This window comes from Mandrillus leucophaeus, unplaced genomic scaffold (genome assembly GCF_000951045.1).
Source record: "Mandrillus leucophaeus isolate KB7577 unplaced genomic scaffold, Mleu.le_1.0 Scaffold80, whole genome shotgun sequence".
Lineage (NCBI taxonomy): Eukaryota > Metazoa > Chordata > Mammalia > Primates > Cercopithecidae > Mandrillus > Mandrillus leucophaeus.
In genome coordinates, this window is record NW_012108697.1 from 6,877,323 (window position 1) to 6,891,238 (window position 13,916).

Consider the following 13,916-nt stretch of genomic DNA (forward strand, 5'->3'; position numbering starts at 1 on the left):
TCTTTATTCTAATTAGATCCCATTTGTCAATTTTGGCTTTTGTTGCCATTGTTTTGGAGTTTTAGTCATGAAGTTTTGCCCATGCCTATGTCCTGCCTAGATTTTCTTCTAGGGTTTTTATGGTTTTAGGTCTTATGTTTAAGTATTTAATCCTTCTTTTTTTATAGCAATAGAGAGTATATGGAAGCGACCAATGCTGCTTTTATGACCTGCAATCTATTAACAGCTAGTGTGCACTGGCTTCTTCTCTCTTTCTGACTCTTCCTTTGTAGTTGAGCAAACAGGCGAATCTTGGTTCTGATGTCAGCTTTGTCATTTGTGAGTTACGTGATTTGAATAATAATATACTCTTTCCAAACCTCAGTATTTTCTTCTATGAATTGAGGATAATAGTAGATAAAAAAGGATTAACACAGTATTTGGCCCATGTTAATCACTGAATAAAAGTGTGATTATTATTATCATTGTTGCTCATCTATTTCTGTGTCAAACTGAATAGGTATGTCTTATCCTTTTCAACAGTTTTATAACATTCACTATTTTTATGTACCTTATACATCTATATGTATTAATATTTGTGATTTATTTTTGATGTACTTTAGATATATTTCAAATATTTTGCTATTGTGTACAGCATGGCAATGAACATCTCACTGTCTATATCCTTCTTTTTCACTTACTACTTAGTATATACGTCTAGAATTTATATTTTACTTATATCCCTTAATATATATTCCTAGAACTGGAACTTTTAGATGAAAGACATGCTAGCCTTTTTAAAACAGGGGCTAGTAAACTCTTTTCTGTAAATGAACAGATATTTTAGTGTTTTCATGCTAGATAGTCTCTGTCACAGCTATTCAGTTCTGCTGTTGTAGAAGCAGTCATAAGCAAATGAATGTGACTATATTTCAATGAAACTATTTAAAAGAAAACAGGAAGTGGGGCAAGTTTGTCCGTTAAAAAAAAATCAAGAGAGAAGAAAGAGTCTTCTTGTACTTTTAGTTTCAAAGGCCTGAAAATCAAGAGGTAATCAACTTTCATTTCACAATAACCTTGATATGAAAATTCTACTGCAGGATGGGAAATGTCAGCACCTACAAATGGAAGCAAGTTTGCACTCATCTGGCAGCTGTAACTCTGGCTGCCAAGTATGGCTTCTGTCATCTGAGGTTCACCATCCAATACCACCCCTGATCACACTGACCTTTAGGCAGAGAAGAACTTGGAAAAAAAAAAATTATAGTGATGCCTCATTTCTTAATGTAGAAGGATAATCAGCTTATAATGGATTTTATGCATTGTTTTAAAGTGGAAAAATGAGCACTTGGGACACAAAGTCTTGCTAGTGTGGCGGGGTTTTTTTGTTGTTGTTGTTGTTTGTTTGTTTGTTTTTTGACAGAGTCTTTGTCTCTTACCTAGGCTGGAATGCAGTGGCACGATCTCGGCTTACTGCAAACTCTGCCTCCCAGGTTCAAGTGATTCTCCTGCCTCAGTCTCCAGAGTACCTAGGATTACAGGTGTGCGATACCACGCCCAGCTAATTTTTGTATTTTTAGTAGAGACAGAGTTTTACTATGTTGATCCGGCTGGTCTTGAACGCCAGACATCAAGTGATCCACCCGCCTCGGCCTCCCAAAGTGCTGGGATTACAGATGTGAGCCACCACGCTGGAGTAGTGTGGCTTTTAAGAAAAAGTGGGCAGTGTTTTTTCCTACCCTCTAATGTGGAATAGGTTAAAGTTTCTAGTTCTTCAAGGTTAAGCCTCACTACAAGTCTTTCTGGGATACTTTCTTGTGTATTTAAATGAACCATCTGACGATTACAGATGCTTCTGTCTGTCTTAGAATAGTTTGCATTTCCCCAGCTGATATCTAGGCTTTCTGGAGTCTGGACACTTGTCTGATCCAGGGCTGCTGTGTATGAAGGAGGAACCAAAGCAATGATGTGTGTGATACAGCCGGGATCAACAGTGCTTGTGGGCAGAGGATCGCAAGTTGTTGAGGAGGCTTCCCAGGACAGACCGTGCCATGCTACCTTTCCCCTATCACACAGTGTGTGCCATTGTAGGGACTGGAGGCTCCTAGAACTAAAAACAGTTGCTCATCGGTGAAAGTGTGTGTGTTTTGCATTTTTTTTTTAAATAGAAACTGCAATTTAGAACGTCCATTCGGAATTAGGCTGAAGATGCCAATGAGATGGTTTCATAATTGATTATAATATTAACAACAAAAAGCAAAAATAATACTTATATAGTACCTACCATTTACCAAGCACTGTTCTAAACCCTATACATTATTAACTCATGTAATCCCTGCAAAAACCCTGTGGAACAGATACTTTCATAATCCTCATGTGAGAGTTCCAGAATCTGAGGCAAAGAGGGGTTAAATTACTTGCTCGAAGTTACTTTTGCAGTCTGTAAAAATAAAAAATGGCACCGCTAATATAGGCATCCACACGGTTGGGCTACACCATCATACTTTTACACTGAGCCACAGGACTTTGGTGTAATGGTTACAGATTAAATTAGATAGGCCCTAAATTTCCACGGAATCCCCAAGGGCCACACACATCTCCTGAAAATACAATCCTGACAGAGCAAATGACTGACGTTAACATTTGGAAGCACCATACGTGTGGGCTTCCAATGCCATGTTATAGAGTCTGCATTTTATTTTCTCAAATTTCCTACAAGATAGTTTTTATTTATATTCATATTTGACAGATGATGGACCCACATCTCAGAGACATTAAATTTGTCATTTTAAATCAACAGACACTGAGTGGCAGACTGAATATTCATATGCAAGTCTGTCTCCAAATCCCAAACTCTTAACAAATATCCTGTACAATTTCAGAGGCAAGGTAGTGAAAAGAGTACTGGGTTGGAATTAAAATACCTACATTTTAAACCCAGCAGCTCTATTTCATCACCAAGGGACATTGGATAAGTTAGTACCTTTCTCAAGGCTGAAGTTTTGTCCTATATCAAGTAAAAGAATTGGTGTTAGTTACCACTGTTTTCTTTCAGAATGATACTGTATGATTATGTGATTGTTCTATGTCAAAATATGTCTGAGTACCTTTTCAAATTCTAAACTATCCCAAGACATTTCCAGTCCCCAGAGCATAGTGTAAATAGAAGAAATTTAGATAAACACTATTTTCAGTCATTGGGATAAAACACTAAATGCTTGAATACAGAACAACACTTTTGAAAAATAAGCTAATGCTAATCCCTTTTTTTTTTTTTTTTTTTTTTTGAGATGGAGTCTCGCTGTGTCACCCAGGCTGGAATGCAATGGCACAATCATAACTCACTGAAACCCCCACGTCCCGGGCTCAAGTAATGCTCCTGCCTCAGCTTCCCAAGTAGCTGGGATTATAGACACGTGCCACCATGCCCAGCTAATTTTTTTGTATTTTAATAGATACTTGGTTTCACCATGTTGCCCAGGCGGGTCTTGAACTCCTGACCTCAGGTGATCCACCCACCTCGGCCTCCCAAAGTACTGGAGTTACAGGCATGAGCAACTGTTTCTAGCCACTAATGCTAATCTTTGACAGAAACCCTGTTGATTTCTTCAGGCCTCAATTTTCACATGTATAGATTGGCTATCTGAATACCAGTGCCAAAGCCCCTTTTTTGTATGTCCTACATGTAAGACACACAGTGCAAGATTAGTGGAGTTTAGAACTTCCTGGTGCCTGCCAAGCTGCCATGCAGATTGTGAGCTGCATCCCAGGTCTCTTTCAATGTTGAGTTTCCTATCTATTAAATCAGGGCATACCCATGAGGAATGGACACTGCATGGACTCTCATGTTGCAGTTCACTTGGTCTTTTGCAGCGTCCCACTAATTCATGTCCTTTGAATGTTCCAGGGTCACTTTTTTATTCTTGGCCAAATGCAATATTCCATCATAGAAATGCTTTTGCTGGGGTCCTTCTAGGTCTATCTCATTTTGTACCTTTCTCTTTTTCTCAGTATGCACCCTTTCCCTAGTGCACAGATCTCAGCAATATGTCCAGGACCCTTTCTATGGAATGTTGAAATATGAAAAGTAAAGCTCATTTTCTAGGCCGCTTGAAACTGTTTCTTTCTGTCTTTTGTCATTTTTACATCTTTCCAACATGGGTGATTAATCCCTAATTCTTCTTCTTTAATAAGAAGAGCCTATGATAGATGGAAAATTCCAGATTGTGCACTTACTTGCTCAGAATTCCTTGGCTTTAGAGCATAAACAGTGATCTAATCTATGCAGTCAGACCTAAGGGAAAATATACAGTCAAGAGGGTGGAAGACCCTCTGGCAAAACATATACAGAGGGATTGCCCACTTTCTTCCTGCAGGTATGATTAGGCAAAAATATGGCACATGGAGGAGTAGCAGCATTTGGTGATTATGAGGGCATTAGCCTGAGGATTTAAGCCATCATGCTCAAGATGTTGAGTAGAAAGAGAAGCACCTGAATCATAGATGACATCACTATGCTTCCTAAGTAACCAAATCTGGAACTCTCTATCTTTTAGTGAGATGATGAAGACACTGATCTTAAGACAATTTTGTTGGATCATTCTGTGAGTTTCAGCAAAAATATTTTTGAAACATTATACAAATCCAAGATACCCCCTTGCAAAAGTTTTACATCTCCTTTGCCTGACTCAACATGTTTTATTTCATAATCTTGGCAGAAGTGTCATTTCAGAAGGACACTAGATGGCAATATATGCTTCATAATTTATGGTGGGGGAAGGGAATTTAGGTTTAATATTGAACTGTCAAATATACATGAAATGTTCAACGTGTGAATGTGAAAATATTTCAGAGTTTTATTTATTCTGTAGCTCTGTAAAACTACTCTTTTAATTAAGACAGAAAGAAGCACTCTGAATATAATAAAAAAATGTTTGAGCACTGGGACATACTGGGTAGGATACTCTAATGTCCCATCCAGGTTTAGGGAACAAAGAAGGTCCTGTCTCAGAAGAATGTGTCCAAACAAAGGCTACAAATATTCAAATCTCTTTTCTTCTGCTATTTAAGTCAGGTGCTGTGTCTATGGTGTAGTTGGTAATCCAGGTGGACCATGTGCATTGTAGATGTGTCTCAATGAAGAAAGCATTACATTTGTGCCTAGAGAGAAATGAATTAAGAAATATTAGCCACATAGTCAAATTTATAGCCTTAACCCTTTGCCCAAATAGCATCCCTTGTATAATTTATTTTTATTTCTAAGTGGTGGTCTTAAAGATTGTAGTGTTTCCATTCTTGACAAGAATTTGCATGTGACTTTATCTGTGTGCCTTAATGAATCAATCAAATGCTGTCATATAAACTATATGTTCCTCCAAATAAGTTTATGCATGATATCAGTTTCTGTTTGGGACATCTGGAATTTATAAGTGGTACATAAAAATATCACTTTTTATCAAAATATATTTTCTGTGTTCATGGGATAATGTCTATTATTTGTTTTTAGAATTTGTCTCATACACAATCATCTTCTGGGCTCATCTGTGAATTCCCGAGTAGTAGCAGTTAATCATTTCAGAGATACGTTCAGAGATTCAGATACATTCAGAACATTCAGAGATGTTCAGAGAACATCAGAATAGGACCCCATTGGTGATTTATTTTAGTGAAATAAATTTGAAATATGTGTATACTTTATAAGAATATGGATTTAAGAAATTCAAAGCAGGGAACTTAGTGAATTATTTGCTCTTGTGTTCCTGTGTTGGGTCTGCTGTTTTTGGTGGCAGCTCTTGTGGCTTAATTGCCTTCATTGGCATGTTGTTCTCCAGTTGAAAAATAAGCAACTTGTTTCCAAATGTCTTCCTCCATAATTAATGAGGTATTAATAGCTCTAAGTCTTAAAAAAAACTAGAGAATAATTACTGTACAAACTTTTATAATAACAGTGTTTAAAATCATGTAGGTGTCTTGGTAAATATTTAAGAGGAAGATTTGAAACATTTTTTTTCGTGGTATTACTTGCTTCTAATGAAACAACAAAAGAAAAAGAAACATTTTTCCCCCTTCCATCATTCTCCTTCTGTCATTAAGACATTGTGAGAAATCAAGACCAAATGCGACAATCACTTGGTAGTTTGAAACTCTACACCCTTCCCCAAGGAGGATCAGTATATAACATTTTACTTGAGTGTGTTACTAAAAGGATCAGCCTTGGATGGAGGCATATTCATATTTTTGATAATGAATGGAATAATTGATATCCATGGAACAGTACATGGATAATAAATGGAATAGGCTTATTTCTGAGTTTGAGATTATAGAAGGATTTCTTACACAGGAACTTGTTCCAAGACATTCAGTTCAGTGAATATACAACAAAGATCAACCCCCTGCCACCCAACTCCATCGATCAGCAACAGAATTGAAGTCAGACATTTCTTACTTAGGGATAAGAATAGAATTTTGTGGCAGCCTACCCACTAGAAAGTAAATTAACTCTAATCATCATAAAACTCTAAGATTGTTTCTCTCATTTCACATGGGTGAAAATGAAGTCCAAAGAGGTTGTGTTACTTGCTGAATAACAACCTCTGTATATAATGAAATTTGTTTTATTTCACACAGACGGGTATTGTATAATTTTTCAAACACACACACACACACACTACAGAAAAGATTATAGTAGAGTTTATTTTATGTTATTGTTTATGTAGCTGTTTGTGAGGAAGAAGTATGCTTCCCCAATTCATGGTCAATAATCTACATTTGGAGAACTTTTTTTTTTTTTTTTTTTTTTTTTGCGATGGAGTCTTGCTCTGTTGCCCAGGCTGGAGTGCAGTGGCATGGTCTCGGCTCACTGCAACCTCCGCCTCTCAGGTTCCAGTGATTCTCCTGCCTCAGCCTCCCAAGTAGCTGGGGTTACAGGCACCCACCACCATGATTGGCTAATTTTTTGTGTTTTTAGTAGACACGGGGTTTCACCACGTTGGTCAGGCTGGTCTTGAACTCCTGACCTCGTGATTTGCCCACCTCTGCCTCCCAAAGCACTGGGATTACCCCCATGCCTGGCCAGAAGATGCTTAATAAACGTTTGATGAAAGATTGAATGAATGGAATAGCATTGTATTAAGCTTCTATTTGTGGCAATGTAAATCATTTATTAACACTGTATAAAAGCAATACAGCAATATTTTAAGAAAAGATTAAGCATGTGGTTTGTAGAGATGCTTTATTCTGATGAGCATAGGAAGTAACAAAATCCTGTATTTTCCAATTTCCAGCAGAGACTAAAATTATTTCCAGAGTCGTGTTCAACTTTAGCTTCAATTTGCAGACAGAACCCTCCACAAAATTCTTTAAGAAAAGTCATTACTCTCTATTCCTCAAAAAGGATTTGTTTGAAGACATTATAATGCTTCCCTGTCCTTGAGTCCTTTTTTAGAATATGTATTTTACAAAACTACAGTAGGAAAAAAAAAAGCTATCCAATGGAACAATGCTTATGTTTTCTAAGATCAGTGGATTTTTTAAGTTTCTAAAGCTCTCTAGGTAGAAAATAAACTGAAATTGAATTATTTAAGGCACAGCGATTTTATTAATACTGATAAAAGAGGAAGTTTCTTGAGAGAAATTCAAAATCAATCTTATTTCAGTGGCAACTTCAGTAGCTTCTATACGATGAATAACATTAGTCATATTTCAAAAAATGAGATGTGCATAATAAAGCATCTGTTTTAGACTGATTCTCAACTCAGACAACATTTCTGCTTAGCTGAAAAAAATAGTGGAAGAAAATATTCAGCTCTTTTTTGATAAAATATTAATCTAGTGCTTCTTTATGAAATTGTTAATGTTTGTCACAGAAAGTTAATATTTGCAATTTCTCTGTTCAGCAGTGTGGTTGAAGAATGAAATTATCTCGCTTCAGAATGCAGTTCTTTGCATCCAACTGCTGGTCATGCACATAAAAGATTTATAGTTCATTTTATGACGGAAATTTGTTTATATGAAATATGTGAAAAATGATTTTAGAAAAAAATTCAACTGTTTCTCCTTTTCCTTTATAATTATCAGGCTATCAGTTTTTCTTGTTGAGTGAATCAAAATAAATAAGCAAATGTTTTATTTCTTTTGCATCATCTTTAATAACAACTATTTCATGAATACAAACCATATTGCGGGAGCCATGTAGGCTTGGAATTGGGGAGAGGTGGAAATACTGTTTTCAAAGGGCTTCTACATGGCATTGGCAGAGTCTTACAGGTGAGGCTGTTCTTACAAAGCCGCCTCTGCTCTGGAAAAAATGGATCTTGTTTTTTGTGCCAGATTCTGGGCTCCTTTTAATTTCCAGTTAGAAGGATTAGCACAAAATTTTTTGTTGTTCCCCTTGTTCTTGAATATTTAGTTTTATAATTCCTCTTAGGAGTTTATATAGGTATCTTGGGTTCTCCACATCTAAACGAGTTTGGGTTTTCACTTCTCAGATCCTTACAGATTTGCATAAAGAAGCTCATCTGCATTCTTTGTGAAATTAAACTTAAGTTCGCAAGGTCCCTTAATGAGGGAGGGTCTCTACTCAGAGAAGGATGACGGATTGAATGCTGAAATCTGATTCATGCACACCCCACACATACCATTGTCCTAATCCCTAAGGAATCTCCCTCCTCTCATCTCTGCCACTGGGTGAGGATTCTCCCTCCCTGATCAGCCTTTTAAGATTGGAATTTAATTTTATTTAAAGAAGTGCCAGGGTCCTTACACTTTTGAGTTTCTTTTAGAAGTGGGGCCAGTACAGCACTAATAAGTCAACTCATGAGAAAATAAAGAGCAAAAGAGGGAGATGTATTTTTATTTAGAATAAACAAAGAAGTAGGCTTCTTCCCAATCAAAACCAATTAACAGCTCTTTTCTGGGAAAAAAAATAATCACCTTAATGTCAGAGGACATTAATAACATTTTAAATGTCATATTGGTTAGGAATCTTCTTGGCTGCAAGGAACAAAAATCATCACTGTTCCTAAAATGACTTAAACATTCAAAATACTGTTTTCCTCAGCTAAGAGGGATTTCAGATGTCAGCAGTCCAAACCTAGTACAACCGCTCAGTGATGCCATCAGGGACCTTTCTCTGGCCCACTCTGTCATCCTTAGTTTTTTGGCTTCTTATTTTTATGGTTGTCACCTCATGGTTCCCAATGGCTAGTGTGTCTCCAGGCATCATATATTCCGACAAGGAGGAGTAAGGGCAAGGGGCAGAAACAGCACAATTCTTGTGTGTACTATTGGCCAAGACTATGTCACGTCGACATCTCCCAATCTACTAGGGAGGCGAATAATGTGCATTTTTGCATTTTGTAGCTTTCTGAGGTATTGAACAGAAAAGGTAGTTGGGAAATGAAATGGGGATGTGTGAATATTCTCAGCTCATCTTCACATGTTGCTGATGTCAGTAGTATGTGATTTGGTGAGTTCCATACAACTTGGTACTTTTCTTCTTTTTAATGTCTTATAAGTTTCCTTGTAAAATTTTAGGAAGAATTGTTATTAAAAATGCAAGCCAGGCACAGTGGCTCACGCCTGTAATCCCAGCACTTTGGGAGCCCGAAGTGGTTGGATAACCTGAGGTCAGGAGTTCAAGACCAGCTGGCCAACATGGTGAAACCTCATCTCTGCTAAAAATACAAAAATTAGCCAGGCGTGGTGGTGTATGCCTGTAATCCTAGCTATTCAGAAGGCTGAGGCAGGAAGATTGCTTGAACCTGAGAGGCAGAGGTTGCAGTGAGCCCAGATTGTACCAGTGCACTCCAGCCTGGGCAACAAAGCAAGACTCTGTCTCAGAAAAATCAAATCAAAACAAAACAAAACAAAACAAAACTCAAAGCCTCTCAAAGGAGTACTCAGTTCTCAAACCCTCTGCAGACACATTCTTATGAACCCAGACATGTAAGAAGATTCCAAAGACCTTATATGGTCACCTTGTTTTCTCTCGAAGTGGCAGTTTTAACAATTCTTCATTTAAAAGCAAATTCAGTCAATCTGGTGCACATCATCACAATGAGCTATTTGCTCTTTGATGGACTTCTTGCTGTCTTTGTCTCTGGTTCTCATTTCGGCATTTCTATATTCCCAGCGTCATTATATGTGTTCACCCTGGGTAGTAAAGCATTATTGACTTGTGCCTGACTCAAAACTTTGGATTATTGAAGAAGAAAACTCTCTCTGGCTTATTAAATTCTTAACCTGGGCTGGCTGCTTCTCAACAGGGAACATTTGGAATATTATAGCTGCCAGCTAAACCTTCACTGTGGTGCAGTTTTAGGAACAAATCCATCCCTTAATGTAACTGAAATACCCATCTACTCTCTTCCATATAGGTATTTGGCATTCCAAGCCTACTTCCCACTCTGCTTGATCTTCCAGAGTCTCTGTGTTCTCTGCTGGAGTGGCGGGTTTTGATTGGGTACATTGCAGATGCAGGCTGTCTCCCCGTTGAATCTGAATGATGGTAGGTATCAGAGGACACTAGGAAGATAGCAACAGTATGCTTCCTTTCACTGACTTGAGTCTCCAGGGTGTCACACTTTTTTTGTATCCAAGATACAATAAGAAAATGTGTCTTGGAATTTAACAGCAAACTAAAAACCCTGAAAAAATATCCCTCCAAATATAAACAAGCAATAAACAATCCAGAATCTATGAAGGGCCAAGGATTTCCCTTTGTGTAAATTAAAATAGACAAAAGTAGTGAACACATGCAGCTTTGGAGAAGGCAGTTCTTCTTATGAAAGGGCAGAATCTGTTTCTAAGAGCGGGGGCAGGAGACTGTTGGCCATAGAGGTTTGTGCACATGTGTGACGGTTAATCTGTGTCAACTTAACCAGGTCATGGGGTGCCAGGATATTTGGCTAAACATTATCTCTGGCTTTGTCTGGGAGAATGTTTCTGAATGAGGTTCACATTTGGGTCCCAGGACTGAGTACAGCAGCTTGCCTTCCCCAATGTTGCTGGCATCTTCTGATCCATTGAGGACCTGAATAGAACAAAAATGCAGAGGAGGGGATAATATACTGTGGACTGCAAAACTGGGACATAGGTCTCCTTCTCCCCTTGAATTCAGACTGGAATTTATATCATCAGCTCCCCTGGTTCTCAGGCCTTCGGACTCTGGACCTACACCCCTGGGTTTCCTGGGTCTCCAGCTTGCAGATTCCAGGTGGTTGATCAATTGTGGCACTTCTCAGTCTTTATAATCATATGAACCAATACCTTGTAATAAATAAATCTCCCTCTCTACATATATATATGTGTATATATAAATATGTGTATATATGCACACACACATACACATACACACTCACATATATAAATATATACCATGGGTTCCATTTCTCTGAAGAATTCTAACACAAAGTGATACCCATGATGACACAAGAAACAAACCAATTAATCAAAGTGCAAGCAGAGTCCTTTGTTCCTGTATCACCCACAATCCATCATTCCATTTCCTGCCCCAGCCACACCCCACCCTCTGCTCTCCCTCCACAGTTTCAGATCCTGAGACACTAGCATTAGGAGGCTGTGGTTTGAGAGTGTCCTCTAGAGTCTTCAGTTTAAAGCCATCTGTAGTTGACTAAGGTATCTCTGAGAATCTAGAAGGAAAGTTAGAAAAGCCTTGTAAATACAGGAACACTGAGGCTGGGGCAATGAGGGAAGCAACTGGGGGTGCTTAGAAAAGAGCAGACTTTTGCATGACAGTCACCAAGTTTCAAATTCTGACTCTACCACTGCCTGCTGAGATCTTGAGCAAGTACCATAAGCCTTCTGAGTGTCAGTTTCCTTACCTATCTCTAGAAATAATATGGGGGAAAATAATGCATCCCACCGAATTTTGGGAGGATATAATGGTTTGAGATATACATACATGATAAATGTGTGCATGATCACAAAGTGGTATCCGCTAATATAAAATTCACAAACTATGAAACAAATTCATTATTTGGATGCATTGACTACATAATGGGGTTAGACAGAATCAGTGCTCATTTCTGTGTTTACTTGCTGTACATAAGTTTTTTTTTTTTCTTTGAGATGGAGTCTCACTTTGTCACCCAGGCTGAAGAGCAGTGGCATGAACTCTGTTTACTGCAACCTCCACCTCCCAGGTTCAAGCAATTCTCCTGCCTCAGCCTCTCAAGTAGCTGGGATTACAGACACACACCACCATGCCCGCCTAATTTTTATATTTTAATAGAGATAGGGTTTCACCGCGTTGGCCAGGCTGGTCTCAAACTCCTGACCTCAGGTGATCCACACGCCTTGGCCGCACAAAGTGATGGGATTTCAAGCCTGAGCCACCATGCCAGGTGTACATAAAAATTTCTGTGCATGAGGTATGAGGTGAGAAGTAACTGTGTGAAGACTTTCTACAAACATCATCATTTTTGAAGTATTTGATTCATTATTCATTAAGGAATATTTTCATTGATGAAGTATGCATCTTATTTCCTTTATCTCATTTTTTTGCCCATAAATTTAATTGTTGGTTTAATTATAATCACTTTATAATTACTGTATCTTGGCATTAATTATATCACATTAAGCCATTAATGATATTATTCAGCATAAAATAATTAAGTCATGAACATACATTGCCCACGGCTTGCCTGTAATACGCTGTTTCTTTCCTCTTTTTTTTTTTTTTTTCAAATTTCATCCTTTTTTCTAACACATTTGAAAATACTTCTTAATGACTTAGTGAGTTTTTTTTTTTTTTTCTTTTCTTTTTTAAGTCCTATTCTCTCAGAATTTAAAATACCCACAACTGACTTATGGAGTCTTATTTGCTGGGTGCAACTTTCTCCTCTCACCTACCAACAGCCTGGACTCATGAATTTCTCTTTCCAGGCAAAAGGGGCTGTGAGGTTGTTTAGTGATGTTTCCTGAAACTGGATTCTTGCCACAAAATGTAACCCTTCCTGTCTGTCATTCCAGATACAAATTTTGCTAAGTTCCTATAAAAAAATATATATATATCTTGTTATTTTCTGGATCAGACCCCTGTCAGAAGATCACTATGTAGTCAAAAGGCCATGAAATTCTATTCAAGCAGACTTCATTTCTTGTTCTGGCTCCAATTCATTGTTGCATGCTACACAAAACTCCTTACCAATCTGGGGCCTTAGTTTCTGTATTTATAAACAGGTAGTTGGACTGGATGCTGTTGAAAGTCTATATAGCTCTAAACTTGTAGAACCACTTTCAGTAAAATTTCATTACCAGTTAATCACTTATATGTTCAGACTATCTCACTGCTAACCTTTATGCAAATAAGAAGAAAAGATCCTTTCATATCTCATCTGCTAAAGAAAATGTAATGCATCTACATCTATGTTGATTGCACATTCAAATGCCTCCCCTCATATATCTTTAGGATACAACCTGAACAGCATAGATGGTGATCATGTAAAATATTTATCAGTTAATGTCTAAGCAAAGATTATCAACATCACATAATAAGCATCCATGTAAACGCAAAACAGAATAAAAAAAGAAATATCAGAAGGATGGGCAAGGGTGCTTCTGTGACATGAAGTAAGAAGCCAAATTTATCCTAGAGCAGACAGGACAAGCAGGATTCATTTTGTATGCCAACTACAGTTGATAATCACTGGATGTTATGTTGAGCAGGATTCCAACCTAGGCAGCAGGACAGTTTCCTGTGGATATAGTGATGTCTGCCATGGGTAGGAAGGGGCTGTGGTAGCATGTATCTGCCATCCCTTGTCCAGAGCCAGCTCATTGTTCCACATATCCTTTGAAAAATAAAACCTAAACTATCTCTTAGCAGAGGACGATGCTGAGCCTGACTCATCATATGTTAAGACACTGACATATTCCTGTCAGAGAAAACACAATGAATAAGGTAATTCGAGGGT